Below are 16687 nucleotides of genomic sequence, written 5' to 3'. Positions count from 1 at the left end.
GCAAAGAGTCGGTCTGTGGCAGAGAGAGAGAGGACAGAAGCGGCGAGGAGTCAGGCTGGAGGACGGGGCCAGGTCAGTGTAGGTCTTGTGAGCCCGTTAAGTTTGTCCTTTATGCTGAAGGCAACGAAAATCCTTTACAAGATTGAAACAAGGGAGTGATCTCATGGTCTATTTTTCGTTTGTTTTTTAAACTTTATTTTTTGGCCACAAGGCATATGGGGTCTTCCCTGACCAGGGATGGAACTCATGTCCCGGTGTTGGAAGCACAGCCTTAGCCACTGGCTCCAGGGGGGTCCCTGTTTCGTTTGGTTTTGTTTAACTTCACGAACTGCAGGAAACAGAATGGACTGTGGGAGGCAAAACTGGAGATTAGACTCTATCGCAATAATCCAGTATTTGGGTACAAATAATGAATAAAAAAACTGAACTGAAGTGACCCGATTTTCAGATAGCTTGCACAGTGGAAAACATAATTAGAATCCAAAGGGCAATAGAATGACCAGGAGAAGGATGACTCTCAAAAAGATGATAGTTAGCCTAGATAAATGAAAGCTCACTCATTCAGGCCTCTAATTCATAACTGATGAACAAGTAAGGCTGGTTTAATTACAGCCTGTGGAAGATAAATATTATGTGATTTCACATATGTGGAATCTGAAAACTAGTACAAATGAACATATTTACAGAACAGAAACAGACTCCCTGACTTAGAAAACAAACATTTCTAAAGGGGTGGAGGGATAAACTAGGAACATGGGATTAACAGGTACACAGCGCTATACATAGACTAGATAAGCAACAAGGATTCACCGATACCACAGGAAACCACGCGGCTTCCCAGGTGGCTGCTGCTGAGTCGCTTCAGTCGTGTCCAACTCTGTGCGACCCCGTAGATGGCAGCCCACCAGGCTCCCCCGTCCCTGGGATTCTCCAGGCAAGAACACTGGAGTGGGCTGCCATTTCCTTCTCCAGTGCATGAAAGTGAAAGTGAAGTCGCTCAGTTGTGTCCGACTGCTAGCGATCCCATGGACTCCAGGCTCCTCCGTCCATGGGATTTTCCAGGCAAGAGTACTGTCCCAGGTGGCGCTAGTGGTGAAGAATCCGCCTGCCAACGCAGGAGATGCAAGAGATGTGAGTTCAATCCCTGGGAAGGGGGAGGTCCCTCGGAGTAGGAAATGGCACCCCACTCCAGTATTCTTGCCTGGGAAGCCCCATTAGAGGGGCCTGGTGGGCTACAGTCCATGGAGCCACGAAGAGTCAGACACGGTCGAGCGGCAGGCACAGAGAACTATATTCATTGTAATAACCTACAATGGAGAAGAATCTCAGAGAGAATATATGTAACTGAAATACACGGCTGGACACCTGAAATTTATATGTTGTTGATTCACTTTCACTCTTGGCTGTGCTGCTCTTCGCTGCTGTCTGTGGACTTCCCACTGCAGTGGCTTCTCTCGTCGGGAAGCGCGGGCCCTCCGGAGTTGGGGCTCTCAGGTTTACTTGCCCCGTGACATGCAGGCCCCTAGTTCCCAGACCAGGGATCGACCTGAGTCCCCTGCATTGGCAGGCAGATTCTCAACCACTGGGCCACCATGAAGGCCCTGTGCATCTGTAATTAACACAATATTATAAATCAACCACAGTTCAAATAAGAAAAGTAATAGCTTGTGTAACAACAACATACGAAGTGACACTATGACGAAGTTGAACAAAAAATGTTAACTTGCTTTTTTCAAAAACAAAAATAGCTTGTTTTAAAAATTCACACTGAGGGCTTCCCTGGTGTCACATGGTGAAGAATCTGCCTGTCAATCCAGGGGACACAGGTTTGACCCGGGTCTGCGAATACCCCACATGCCATGGGGCAACAAGCCCATTCACCACAGCTGCCGAGCCTGTGCTCCAGGGCCCAGGAGCCGCAGCCGCTGAGGCCCGTGTGTGTGTGTGTGTGTGTGTGTGTGTGTGTGTGTGTGTGTGTGCGCCCCACTGCAGGGAGAAGCCTGTGCACCACAGCCAGACAGCAGCCCCTGCTCCCTGCACTAGAGAAAGTCTGAGCAGCCGTGAAGACCCAGCGCCGCCAAAAAAAATCACATTGAGATATGATTCCTGTATGACATAATTAATCCAGTAAAATATATGATTCAGCATTTTTAGTATATTCACAGATAATGTGCAACCGTTACTATAATCAATTTTAGAACATTTCCATTGCCTCAAAAAGAAACCTCATACCCACTCAATATCATCCTCCTACCCCTAATCACCCTTCTCCCCACGTTAAGCAACCACTAACCTACTTTTTGTCTCTATAGGTTATCCATTTCAGGACCTCCATAAAAATGGGATTATATATTATGTGGCCTTTTCTGACTGGCTTCTTTCATTTAGCATAATGCTTTCAATATACATTAAATTGAAATTTATTGAAATTGAAAATTATCAGTGCTTCATTCTTTTTATGGCTTCCCAGGTGGCTCAGTGGTAAAGAATCCACCTGCCAAACAGGAGATGCAGGTTTGATCCCTGGGTCAGGAAGATCCCCTGGAGAAGGGAATGGCAACCCACTCCAGTAATCTTGTCTGGAGAATCCCATGGACAGAGGAGCCTGGTGGGCTGCAGTCCATGGGGCACAAAGAGTCAGATGCGACTTAGCAACTAAACAGCAGCATTCTTTTTATGGGCAGATAATATTCCATTGTATGTGTATACCTCGTTTGGTTTATCATTTTCTCTTTATAGACATCGGGTTGTTTCCATTGTAGGGCAGGCAGAACTTTACTTCTGCCCATCTCAGGTCCTCAGTTGGAGCTCTGTAACAAAAAGATTAACAGGAGAAAAATAAGTTTATTAACACATGCAATGCACATCACACATGAGAAACTTCAGCAAAGAGTAGCTGGAAGCAGTGACTTCGAACTCTGGCTAACATGGCATCTTCAAGAAAAAGACAATAAATCTGTGGAGAAATGCTAGGACAGACGAAGAGGGTTTTAGGCCCCGAAGGGTGGCCAGCTATGGGGAGATAAATGAATGGGAGGAAACCAATGCAGTAAGGTTTGTCTGCCGATTTTTCTGGTGCCATCTCTGGGCTGATAAGAGTCTAGACTGTGGAGTGTCTCTAGTAAAGGAGAATTTATATTCTGCCTTTAGGCAGAAAAGGAGGAGGGTAGAGAGAGAGCTTTTTCTCTGTTTGCTGTTTTTAATTGCCTTAGGCTCAAATATTTTTTTTTTGTCAAAGAGACATGTTTTGAGATGGCATTCTGGCTTCCTTCAGCATCTTTGGGCTATTAGGAATACTGCTGTGATGAGCACTCATGTACAAGTTTTGGGGAGGACACGTGTTTTCATTTCTCTTGAGTGCGTGCTAAGTCGCTTCAGTCGTGTCCGACTCTGTGACCCTGTGGACTGTAGCCCGAGGCTCCTCTGTCCATGAGGTTCTCCAGGCAAGAATACTGGAGTGGGTGGCATGCCTTTCTCCATTCTTTTGGGTATATAACCAGAAATGGAATTGCTGGGTCATTTAATTTGGTCTTTGGCTCCATTAATAGACAGTGTTCAGGATGTGCTAAGTGATAGCTCCATCTGCCATCTGATTCATCGTCTTGGGCTCACATTTTGACAAACTGGACCATGTACAATCAGAAGAAACAGCGCAACAGGGAAGAGATTGTTAAGCGAGTCACTTGAAGAACAGCGGGAGGATCTAGAGGCATTGATGGAGAAAAGAAAACTAAAGAGGAAACAAGAGACATCCTCAAACATCTGACGGGTTGTAACATAAAAGAGGGATTAACCACAGGAGAGAATGAGGCCTACTTGGTAGAAGTCACAGAAAAACATAATTGGTCTGAAGATTTCCCTCCTTTCCTTTCTTCTTTCCTTACCCCCTCCTTCTTTCCTTTCCAGTTATTTTATTTTTAAAAATTAAGTAATTAACATTTTAAACGTTTTTATTTATTTCTTAAAAGTTAACATGTACATAATAGGAAACTAACCAGTACAAGGAAAAAAAAAATAAAGTTCATTATCACAGGCAGTTTATCACCTGATGTGCCCTTCTAGGTATAATTTGACTATAAATTTATTAATTTATTTATTCATCTTGGGCTGCGCTGGATCTTCAGTTAGTGTGAGCTTTCTCTTGCTGCGGCGAGCGGTGGCCACTCTCCAGTGGCAATCATCGGGCTTCTCATCGCGGCGGCTTTCGTTGCAGAGCACGGGCCACAGGGCATCCGGGCTGCAGCAGCCGTGTTGCGTGGGTTTAGTTGTACCGAACAGGTTTGGTTGCCGTGGGGCACACGGGATCGCCCCGACCAGGGTCTGAAGCTGTGCCCCCTGCCCTGCACGTGGATCTGTAACCACTGGGCCCGGGAGGTCCTCCTGGGTTCTTCTGACACAGCCTCAGTCGTCTGGGGTGGTTCTCCCGTTCTCTCTTCAATCCAGTCTGAATCAGGTCTGCTGCTGCCGCCGAGTTGCTTCAGTCGTGTCTGAGTTTTCGCGGCTCCATGGACTGTGATCTTGCTAAGCGCTCTGTACCAAGTTTTAGGAGTTCCTACCTCCGCTGGCTTGTCAGCACGCCTGTGTATTTCCCGGCTGCAACTTGTGGCTGGAGGCCACTCTAGCTGCAGCGTGAGCGCGTCTCACCGCAGTGGCTCCTTTTATCATGGAGCTCTGGCCCTAGGTATCGGGCTTCAGCAGCTGTGGCCCACGGGCTGAGCTGCTCCAAGACATGTGAATCTGCCCACACCAGGGATCGAACCCACGTCCCCTGCGTTGGCGGGAGGATTCCTAACTGCTGGACCACCAAGAAAGCCCAATATGTATCTTTTTTTATTTTTTACATTTATCTTTTATTTTTCGGCCATGCCACATGCAGGATCTTAGTTCCCCAACCAGAGATCGAACCCAGGCCTTGGCAGTGGAAGCACTGAGTCCTAACCACTGAACTGCCGGGGAAATTCCCATGTTTTTTAAAAAAATCATCAATGGGTGTTGAATTTTATCAAATAGTTTTCCTACATTCATTGAGAGGTTTATATGATTTTTCTCCTTTATACTGTTAATGTAGTAAATCGTATTACTTGGTTTTCCAGTGTTCACTGGAATTCCTGAAATAAATCCTACCTGACTACAATGTTGTATAATTTTAGCATATCAATGGATTTTGTTTGCTAATATTTTGTGTAGCTAATATTTTGTGTAATGAGAGATGGGCCTATAATTTTCCTATTTCTTAATAAATTTGTTCAAGTTACACTGTCTCATAAAATGAATAAGAAATTGTTTCTTTTTAAAACGTTTATTTATTCATGGCTGCTACCTGGTCTTCACCGCTACGTGTAGGTATTCTCTCGCTGCTGCGAGCAGGGGCTACTCTCTCACTGCAGGGGCTTCTCTTGCTACAGAGCACGGGCTCCAGGGTGCTCAGGCTTCAGTAGTTGCGGCTTGCGGGAAATTGTTTCTTTTTTTCTATTACCTAGAAAAATTTTTGTAAGACCTTCCTTAAATGGAATAGTTGACCAGTACATCTACTGGGGGTCTAGAATTTTCTTGTGGGAAAGTTTTTATATTATGTATTCAGTTTATTTAAGTGATATGAAACCATTCAGGGTTTTCTCTTTTTCTTTTTTTTTTAAATTTATTTGGCTGCGGCAGGTCTTAATTGTGTTATGTGGGATCTTTCAGTTGCAGCATGCACGATTTTTCAGCTGGGGCATGCAAGCTCTTAATTATAGCATGTGGGATCTAGTTCCCTGACCACAGAAAGAACCCAGGCCCCTTGCTTTGGAAACTCCAACTTTTAGCCACTGGACCACCAGGGACGTCCCCAGAATTTTCTGTTACTTCTTTGATCAGCTTAGGTAAGTTTGTTTTCCTAAGAATATTTCTCTTTCAACCAAATCTTAAAAGTTATTTTAATAAAGTTACTCATAACATCCTCCTGTTATCTATAGAATCTATAGGAAGTCTCCTTTTTTATTCCTGATACAGGAACAAACTTAGTTTTCTTGATCTTCAATACTGCATAATTATTTTGCATTTCATGTATTTCAGTTCTTACCTTTATTATTTACTTTCTTCTACTTTCTTTGAGTTTAATTTGTTCTCTTTTTCTGATTTCTCGAAATGGATGCTTATGGCTAGGGCTACCATGTTGGACAACAGAGACCTAAAGGATGCAAAGGTAATGATCCCACTTGTTCATTTAATTTACCAATCTGATCCCTGCAGAAAACAAATAGATCCTGGAGGATTGCAGTGAACTACTGCAAAGTAAACCAACTAGTAGCCATAGCTGCAGATGCTTTTCCATATGTGGTATCACTGCAGAGCAGAAAAATAAATAGGCCTTAAGTATATGGTATGGGCTTCCCAGGTGGCTCAGAGATAAAGAATCCACCTGCCAAGCAGGAGATGCAGGTTCAATCCCTGGGTTGGGACGATCCCCTGGAGAAAGCAATGGCGACCCACTCCAGTATTCTTGCCTGGGAAACTCCATGGACAGAGGAGCCTGGCGGGCTCCAATCCGTGGGGTCATAAAGAGTTGGATATGACTTAGTGACTAAACCAGCACCACTCGGCACATGGTATGCAACCACAGCTCCGGAAAACATTCTTCTCCATCCCTATCAGAAAGCAGAACAGACACAGTCCACATTCTATTGGAAAAGGCAACAATATACATTTTCAGTCTGGCCCCAAGGCTATGTTAAATCTCCTACCCTTTGTCAGAAAATAGTCTAGGGGCTTCCCTGGTGGTCCAGTAGTTAAGAATCCACCGCCAGTGCAGGGGATGCTGGTTTGATCTCTGGTCAGGAAGATCCCGCCCGCTGCAGGGGCACTAGGCCAGGCGCCAAGCTACTGAATCCCAGGCACCTGGAGCCCACGCTCCACAACAAGAGAAACCCTCGCACTGCAACTAGAGAAAGCCCCCGAGCAGCAGCAAACCCCCGGCACATCCAAAAGAATGAAAAAATTTAAAAAAGAGAAAAGAGGTCTAAAGGGACCTGACCAGCTGCAGCTGTACATCTCTCAGGACATCACTATATTGATCTGCTGTATTAATAACATCATGTAAATTGGACTGGTTGAGCAGAAAGTGGCAAGTATGTCAGATGCCTTTTGGTAAGACACTTGTTTTCCAGAGGGGAGTAGTTACCAAGTCTAAGCTTGCTCCTGCTCGCTGCATGACAGGCCAAGGTCAATGAATCAGAGATGAGATATTGAGGCAAGGAATATGATTTTGGCAGACTGATGTCTCAAAATAACCACTTTATCAGGGTCTAGAGGCCAGGTTCTGTTATAGATCAGAGATGGGGGAGGTGAAGAAACAAAGTTAAAAAGGCCACTAATCTTGCAAATATCTTCTAGAATGACAGGCCTCAGGCAGGGGATGTGTTAATTTCTTCCTTCTTGCCATCCACAGGTAGACAGGGTTCTGAACAAAGGTACTTTAGTTTAACAGAAGAGGGTCAGGGTCCTCTGAGGCAGGCCATTATCTATGATTATAATAACAAATAAGCCTGTGATTGTGCTCATTTCACATGCTAGTAAAGGTATTCTCAAAATCCTTTAAGCTAGGCTTCAGCAGTACTTGAAACAAGAACTTCCAGATGTGCAAGCTGAGTTTAGAAGAGGCAGAGGAACCAGAGATCAAATCACCAACCTTCGTTGGATCAGAGAGAAAGCAAGGGAATTACAGAAAAACATCTACCGCAGCTTCACTGACTATGCTAAAGCCTTTGATTGTGTGCATCGCTGTAGAAAATTCTTAAAAAGAAGGGAATACCTACCAGAACCACCTTGCCTGTCTCCTGAGAAACCTGTATGTGGTTCAAGAAGCAACACGAACAACTGACTGGCTGTCAGAACCAGGCATGGAACAAGAGACTGGTTCAAAACTGCGAAAGGAGTGCAGCGCTGTATGTGGTCACCGTGCTTATTTAACTTATATGCAGAGAACATCATCCCAAAGGCTGGGCTGAATGAATCACAAACTGAAATCAAGGTTGCTGGGAGAAATATCAACAACCTCAGATATGTGGATGATACCACTCTAATGGCAGAAAGTGAAGAGGAACTAAAAGAGGTGAAAGAAAAAGTGAGTGAAAAAACTGGCTTAAACCTCAACATTAAAGAGCTAAGATCATGGCATCGGTCCCATCACTTCAAAGCAAACAGAAGGGGAAACAGTGGAAGCAGTAATATATTGTATTTTCTTGGGCTCCAAAATCACTGTGGATGGTGACTGCAGCCATGAAATTAGAAGACTCTTGCTAGGACTTCCCTGGTGGTTCAGTGGTAAAGAATCTGCCTGCCAATGCAAGACACACAGGTTCGATCCCTGGTCCAAGAAGATCCCACATGCTGCTGAGCAACTAAACCCATGCACCACAAGTATTGAGCTTGGGCCCTAGAGCCCAGGAATTGCAACAAGAGAAGCAGCCACAATGAGAAGCCCCAACTCCACAACTAGAGAAAAGCCTGCAGAGCAACAAAGACCCAGCACAGCTAAAAATAAACAAACAGAAAAAGATGCTCGACAAAAAAAGCTCTCACAAACATAGACAGCATATTAAAAAGCAGAGGCACCATTTTGTTTACAAAGGTCCCTATAATCAAAGCTACGGTTTTTTCAGCAGTCAGGTACAGATGTGAGAGCTGCACCATAAAGAAGGCTGAGCACTGAAGGAGTGATGCTTTCAAACTGTGGTGCCGGAGAAGACTCCTGAGCGGGCTGTGGACTACAAGGAGATCAAACCAGTCCATCCTAAAGGAGAACAACCCTGAATATGCATTGGAAGGACTGATGCTTAAACTGAAGCTCCAATATTTGGCCACCTGATTCAAACAGCCGACTCACTGGAAAAGACCCTGATGCTGGGAAAGATTGAAGACAAAAGGAGAAGGGGGTGGCAGAGGATGGGATGGTTAGATAGCATCACTGATTCAATGGACACGAATCTGAGCAAACTCCGGGAGACAGTGAAACACGGGGGAGCCTGGTGTGCTGCCGTCTATGGGGTCATAAAGGGTCCAACACACTCAGCGACTGAACAACAATAACGACATAACCAAAGCAATGAAAAGCAAGTCAAAGAAACAGTTCCAACATGGAGTCAGAATTGGCGTTTCCCTGCAACAGAGGCATTAACCTTTCTTCAGAGTTCCTTTCAGAATGAGCTATTACACTGTGGCTGCTCAGCAGTCCAACTTCTCCTGTCCAGCCCTGCTTCCCTCCTTTCTTGCAAATGTTGATCCCAAGAGCACTCATTAATAAACTGGCTGCACTCTAATCTCCACTTTAGAATTGGCCTCCCTGGAAACTCAACCTGTGACCAAGGGAAAGGTTTTACCAGGCAAAGATAAACCGAAAGCAAATTGGGATTTTAATGTGATTTAATTCAAGGCAAAAAATTATGGGACAAAGGAAAGAGCGTTACATAACAGTAAAATAAAAAAAAGAACAAGAAAATATAACCATAATAGATATGTTTAGCAATGTAGGCTCAAAATATGTAAATTTTAATAGTTAACTGTACTGAGAACCTTCTTTCTGTTGAGCATGCTCTATAGGCTTTACATGCATTAACTCGTACTTTTCATTACAATCCCACAAGAAAGTACTGAGAATTCCCTGGCGGTCCGGTGGCTAAGACTCTGTGCTTCCACTGCGGGGGGCACAGGTTTGACCCCTGGTTGGGAACTAAGATCCTGCACACTGTGCAGCCAAAGAAAGGACAGTGATTCTCCCTGCTTTGCAGCTACAGAGCAACAACTTACAGATTCAGGAAAGAAAAATAAGTCAACCGTCAGAGCTGGAAATCTTTACATAGGTCTCTTAGAAACAGATGGATCTAGAAGACAAACAGGGGCTTCTCAGGTGGTCCAGTGGTCCAGAATCCACCTTGCAATGCATGGGAAGAGGGTTCGATACCAGGTCGAGGAAGTAACATCCCACAAGCCTCACAGCAATTAAGGTGTGAAGCAGCCAAAAAAACAAAAATAATAAATAAATAAGGAAAGACAATAAGCAGAGATATAAAAGATCTGAATAATACAATTAATAAGCTCAACATATTATAGATGAAGAATTCTACTTCTAACAGATAACACACTTTTTTTTAGCTTGTGTAAAACATTTACAAAAAAATGACCATGTACCAAATTACAAAGGAAGCCTTAATATTACATTTTAAAGAATCAGTGTTACACAGTCATGTTCTATGACTGTAATACAATAACAGAAATTACTAAGCAAAGGATAACTATTTAAAGTTGAGAAATGTCTGGAAACTAAAAACACATTACTAATAGTAAAATTTGGGTTAAAAAAAGTCAGAAATGATGAAATACTTTAAATAAAAGTTTATCTGACTTTCTAGGCTACAACTAAGGCTTTAATTAGAGATGTAGAATGTTAAATATATTTAAAAGACACCAAAAAAGTTTGGAACCTAATGAACAGAGCATTCAACTCAAGAATGAATCAACTATTAGAACTGTAGTTTTTTTGTTTTGTTTTGTTTTTAGAACTGTAGTTTTTAACATACCCTCTCAGGCAAACAACAGGGTGCGGTACAGAAGATCTGAAGGATAGCATTAACAAGCTAAATTTGTGAAACATCGCGTCATGTGCATGACTCTTTGTGACCACATGGACTGTAGCCCACCAGGCTCCTCTGTCCACGGGATTCTCCAGGCAAGAATACTGGAGTGGGTTGCCATTTCCTCCTCCAGGGGATCTTGCCGATCCAGGGACTGAACTCCTGTCTCCTGGGATTCCTGCATTGGCAGGTGATTTTTTTATCACTGCTCCACTTGGGAAGTCCAATGTCAAATATATGATGAGGAAATAAGAATAACTATAACCTGTGAACAAGAGAGGAAACAAGAGAACAGTATTTAGAATAATAAAGAAGACAAAAGAGCAGCAGGAGCTAGCAAATGAGCAAAATACAGAATGAAAACGGGACCGACTCTGCAGACACAATGCAAACACAACAGACTTTTTCCTGTTAATTTAAACGTAGTTTCCATTGCGGCCCATCACAGGGTATGGAATATAGTGCTCTGCGCTGTACGTGGGACCTCGTAGTTTATCCTTTCTATACATAATAGTTTCCATCTGCTAGTCCCACACTCCCGATCCTCCCTCCCCAATACCCCTTCGACTTGGCAACCACAACCCTGCTTTCCGTAATTGTGAGTCTGTTTCTGTTTCACAGACATGTTCATTTGTTATATTTTAGATTCCACAGGTAAGTAATATCATACGGTATTTGTCTTTCTCCGACTTACATTGCTTAGTGTGGTAACCTCTACATTCGTCCATGCAGCTGCAGATGGCATTATTTCATTCTTTTTAACGGCCTATATTCCAGTGTGTGTGTGTGTGTGTGTGTGTATGAAGGAAACGGCAACCCACTCCAGTATTCTTGATGGGAAAGCCCATGGACAGAGAAGCCTCGTGGGTTACGATCCATGGGGTCGATACACATATATAGACCACATTTTCTTTATCCGTTCATCTGTCGATGGACATTTTTGTTTCCGCGTCTCGACTAGTGTAAATAGTGTTGCTCTGAACATGGGGTGCACCCACCTTTCTGAATTATAGTTTTTGTGCAGGTAAATGCGCAGAGCAGTGGGATTGCTGGGTCACATGGCAAGTCTAGTTTTCTGAGGAACCTTCATACTGTTTACCATAGTGGCTGCATCATCTTACATTCCCACCAACAGTGTGGGAGGGTTCCATCTTCTCCACACCCTTTCCAGCATAGATTATTTGTAGACGTTTTTTAAAAAAAAAGGTCATTCTGTCTGGTGGAAAATGGCACCTCATTGTTTTGATTTGCATTTCTCTAATAATTAGCAGTGATGAGCATTTTTTCATGTGCCTGTTGGCCATCTACATGTTTTCTTTGGAGAAATGTCTATTTGGGTCTTCTGGGGAATTCCCTGGCAGTCCAATGTTTAGGACTACAAACCATGTGGTTTGGCCAAAAAAAATTAGATCTTCTGCCCATTTTCTGATGGGGTTGTTTGTTATTGAATTATAAGAGCTGTTGGTACATTTTGGAAATTAAGCCCATGTCGGTAGCATCATTTGCAAGTGTTTCTCTCAGTCTGTAGGTTGTCTTTTTGTTTTGTTTATGGTTTCCTTTGCTGTGCAAAAGCTTATACGTTTGATTAGGTACCATTTGTTTATTTTTGGCTTTATTTCTATTCCCTTGGGAGACCAAGCTAAGAAAACATTGGTAAATTTACGTCAGAGAACGCTTTGCCTGTGCTTTCCTCTAGGAGTTTTATAGTGTTATATCTTATGCTAAGTCTTTAAGCCATTAGGAACTTATTTTGACACAACAGGTTTTTAAAATTTTACTCACTAGCTTATTATAAAAGGATACAACTCAGGGAACAGCCTAGTGGAAGAGATGTAAAGAACGAAGTATGTGGGAGTTTCCATCCCCTTTCCAAGTACCATTGTCCCTGCGTTTCCACATGTCCCCCAACTCAGAAGCTCCCTCAACAGATTTTTTTTAAAAAATAAAAATGTTGGACTTCCCTGGCGGTCCAGTGCTGAAAACTCTGTGCTTCCACCGCAGGGGGCAATAGTTCCATCCCTGGTTGGGGTCAAGTTTCATGTGCCGTGTGGCCAAAAGCGAAATAAAACAGCGCAATAGTATTAACAATCATACACTAATGAACTTATAAGCCTAGACGAAATGTATACATTTCTGGGAAAATACAAATAGCAAAATGGACTTCCCTGGCCATCCAGTGGTTAGGACTCCATGCTTTCACTGCGGAGGGCCCAGAGCGGCCATAAACAAACAAACAAAGTTTAAAAATAAATAAATAAATAAATAAATAAAATGTTAATCAAAGACTTTCACTGGGACTTCCCCAGTGGTGCCTTGGCTAAGACTTTGTGCTCCCAATACAGGGGACCCAGGTTCGATCCCTGGTTTAGGGAACTAGATCCCACATGTTGCTACTAAGAGTTTGCAAGCCACAACAAATATCTTGCCTGATGTACAAAGATTGAGGATCCTGCCTTGCGGCAACTAAGACCCATCAAAGCCAGATAACGAAATATTTTTTTAAAAATTTTAAAAGACTTTCCTACCAAAACTTTTGACCCAGGTGATTTTACAGATATGTTCTACTGACCTTCAAAAACAGTTTCCTGCTGCTTTTATGCAAGCTTTTCAGAAACTAGAAAAAGAATTGTGCAGGTTTTTTTGTTTGTTTGTTTTGGTTGTACTGGGTCTCTGTTGCAGCGCCTGGGCTTCTCTAGTTCTGCCATGTGAGCTTAGCTGCCCCACATCCAATGGGGTCTCAGTTCCTCAATCAGGGATTTAACTCATGTTCCTTGCATTGGAAAGTGGATTCTTAACCACTGGACCCCCAGGGAAGCCCCCAGAAATCTTTTTAATGTTCTTATTAGTTATAATTGTGTATGTGGGGTTTTATTTGTTTCTTTCCGCATTAATTACTCTTGCCAAGGCTTTATGTTAAGTGAAATGTACTTGGCATATAGCTTTTACCTCTACTAAGTACTTTTTGACAAGGTTCAGCTCAAAGGATTCTGTATGTAAAATACCTCCTCTGAAGTTTTCTCTCCTAAAAAATAACTTTTAAAAAATGCCCATTTTGGACTTCTCTGGTGGTCCAGCGGTTAAGAATCCTCCTTGCAATGCAGGGGACACAGGCTGGACCCCTGGCTGGGGAACTAAGATTCCAGGGCGGGACAACTCAGACCGAGTGCCTCCGGCCCGAGCATGTTGCAACTAAGACAGGAGGTAGCCAAATTGAAGAAATAAAAAATTATCCAGTAGAGAGAAATGTCGGTAATACAGGAGAAAGACAAGAAGACAGAACAAGAACAGGAGGGGGGGTGAGGGACAGGAACGGGAGGGTGACAGCTGGCTTGAGCTGTGCGCTTAGTGGTGTCTGACTCTCTGTGACCCCACGCACTGTGGCCCCCCAGGCTCCTCTGTCCATGGGATTCTCCAGGCAAGAATACTAGAGTGGGGAGCCATTCCCTTCTCTGGGGGAATCTTCCCGCCTCAGGGATCAAACCCCAGTCTCCTGCATTGCAGGTGAATTCTTCACCGTCTGAGCCGCCACGGAAGCCTGACGGCTGGCTTAGCTAACAACAAAGACAATTCCTTTAATACGACGAAAGTCAGAGTACCTCAGTGAGGATGAAGGTAAATTGGCCAGGCTGCTGGTAGATAAGGATGTTTTCCTTTTTCTTCCCCTTCTAAAATTTTATTTACTTATTTTTGTCGGTGCTGGGTCTTGTTGCTTCACGCAGGCTATCTCGAGCTGTGGTGAGCTGGGCTCCTCGAGTGGCAGCGCACTGGTTTCTCATTGCAGTGGCTTCTTCTTTTGAGCACAGGCTCTAGAACATGAGGACTCAGCAGCCGTGGTGCAAGGGCTCAGTTGCCTGAGTCATGTGGACTCTTCCCGGGCCAGGGATCCAACCTGTGTTCCCTGCGCTGGCAAGCAGACTCTTGACCACTGGACCACCAGGAAGTCCTTTATCATTATTACTATTTTTTAAAATATTGTGGCATGTGGGATCTTAGTTCCCTGACCAGGCAATTGAACCTGCGTTCCCCTGTATTGGAAGGTGGATTCTTCCTTGGACCACCGGGAAGTCCTAAGGATGTTTTCTTTTGATTACTTTCACAGTAAAATAAGAACCAAAGTTATCAGCTAAGAGTAAAGAAAAATAAAGGGATGCTGGATAACTGCCCACTGCAGAGAGTGTTGGTAAATAAAGTCTCCATTTATTCATTTATTGGGTCAGCATAGCACGCAACAGAGATGGCCCCTTACTTGTCAGATATTTCCAGTGCTTACATCCCTGATATTTAGCACAACGTATTGAAGAATGAATACCAGCAAGCACACCTGGATATCTAGTTGGGGAGGGAAGGGTTAGGGTTGGTGATAATAATAAGAAATACAGCTAGCATTCAGTAATGAAGATCTCCCTGCCTTTTCTTAGTAAATACAGACAACAACCTTTAATAAATATGACTGCTCTACAAACAAAGAAACTAGGGAGGGGTTCCTCCTTTGAAATGAGAGCCTTGAACACTAGGTCGAAATGCATGAGTGATAAAGTGAAAGGCCCCTTAAGTGGTAATAGCTCAATTATCTTATAGGAGTTTGATTCTGAGCAGATGAAGCTCCAGTCTAGAGCGGGTAACCCAAGAGGTCCTAGGCAAAAACCTGAGCCCCTGCTTCTGACCACCTGATAATCTGAGCAGTGTCACTGGGTGGATGATCTTGGAGTAGTCCCACATTTCCAGTTCTGTAAACCTGAGTGATGTCACCTAATTCACATAATTTTTATATTAAGTGAAACGTTCTGCAAGTTTGAGAAAGTGCTTGCAAACGATCTTGTACACGAATGTATATGTTAATGTTGCTATTACTACCATGGCTGTTAATTAAGTGGTCAGGGCAAGGGCAACACTCAGGGGGCAAAGGTAGCCTCCAACCACAGAACGGGCCCTCCAGGATGCAAAGTAAGCTGAAAGAATTTTCAACTTTCAACAGGAGCCAGTACTCTTGGCTCAGAGTGAGAGGTGGAATTTTTCTTATTCAAAGCTCAACTGTTCTTGAAGTCTTCAGGCTTGAAACTCTGGGCAAAATAATTAGGCTCTGGGGGCAAGATCCGGAAAGCCACGTCGCGTGAGGCCTCGCTGCCGCCGGCTGGGCACCATGAAGTGCCCGTCCGGTCCACCTGGAGCCGGCCTGGGTTTGGGGCATCCCCTCGTGGCGGCCGGCAGCGCCTCCGGCTAGGATCCGGGAGCTGGCGCCCTGGCTCCACGCCTTGCGGGACGCAGGCTCTAGGGCCCTCTCCGCGTCCCCCCTCCGCCGTTCCAGGAAGGCCTGGGAAAGCGAGCGCCGGCGGTGGGAACGGCGGCCGCCCCGACGGCGCGGTCCGGCTGCGGCGAGCGAGGGGGCAGCTGTTCTCCCAGGCGGCCGTGGGGGGCAGCAGAGGGGACGCGACAGGTGCGGGAGCGCCGCCCGGGAGTGAAGCGGCGGGCTCGGGGTCTGTTCCCAGGCTGGAAGCCGCCCCCGCCCCCCGCCAAATCCCGGGGGAGGCCGCGCCGGCGCCGGGGCTGGAGGAGGACGCGGCCGGAGACAGTGCGATTTCACGCGGCCTCCGGGGCTCGGGTTCCTCGGCAGGCGGATGAGTTATGGGGTCTGCAGGGGGTTTCCGGGGACACTGAGGTGGCCCGAGTGGCCGACAGAACACCCTCCCCCTCAAAAACACACACAGAGGCGAACGCACTGAGACAGAAACTCCCCCAAGTGACCCAACCGGCTGGGGGAGTTGGGCGACCTGGTTAGTGGGCGAGGCCGACGCGCAGGGGGTCGGGCTTCGGAGCGTGCTCTCTCCACCCCCATTACCCTTCTCCTCTGGAAGTATTTGGGGGCGTTCGGGATCTGGGACTCCGGGAGGATACCTAGGGCCCCGTGTGGGATCTGCGCGGCCAGGCTGCCGGGCCCGGGGCGTGGGGCGCGCCGGCTCGGGGCGGGCCGCCGAAGCTCCGGCAATCCGGCTCCAGCCTCGCGCCCGAGGGGGCGCGGCCGAGGCTCGCCCCCGCCCCCTGCGCTGCGCTCCCTCGCAGCCTCCACTCCGCCCCTGCCATCC

At 45.3% G+C, this 16687-nt stretch overlaps 1 long non-coding RNA gene across 1 annotated transcript; it reads right to left on the bottom strand.

The window, feature by feature from the left end:
* Nucleotides 1-262: 262 nt before the first annotated feature.
* On the bottom strand, nt 263-16631 carry LOC136167352 (uncharacterized). The gene is made up of 3 exons (XR_010663090.1): nt 16444-16631; nt 2710-2810; nt 263-1609 (listed from the first exon to the last, which is right to left on the bottom strand). It is a non-coding gene; the product is annotated as an uncharacterized lncRNA (long non-coding RNA).
* Between the last annotated feature and the right edge of the window lie 56 nt (nt 16632-16687).

Source organism: Muntiacus reevesi, chromosome 4, assembly GCF_963930625.1.
Source record: "Muntiacus reevesi chromosome 4, mMunRee1.1, whole genome shotgun sequence".
Lineage (NCBI taxonomy): Eukaryota > Metazoa > Chordata > Mammalia > Artiodactyla > Cervidae > Muntiacus > Muntiacus reevesi.
Note: the sequence above shows the minus strand (reverse complement) of the source record. Positions and strands in the feature narration are given on the sequence as shown.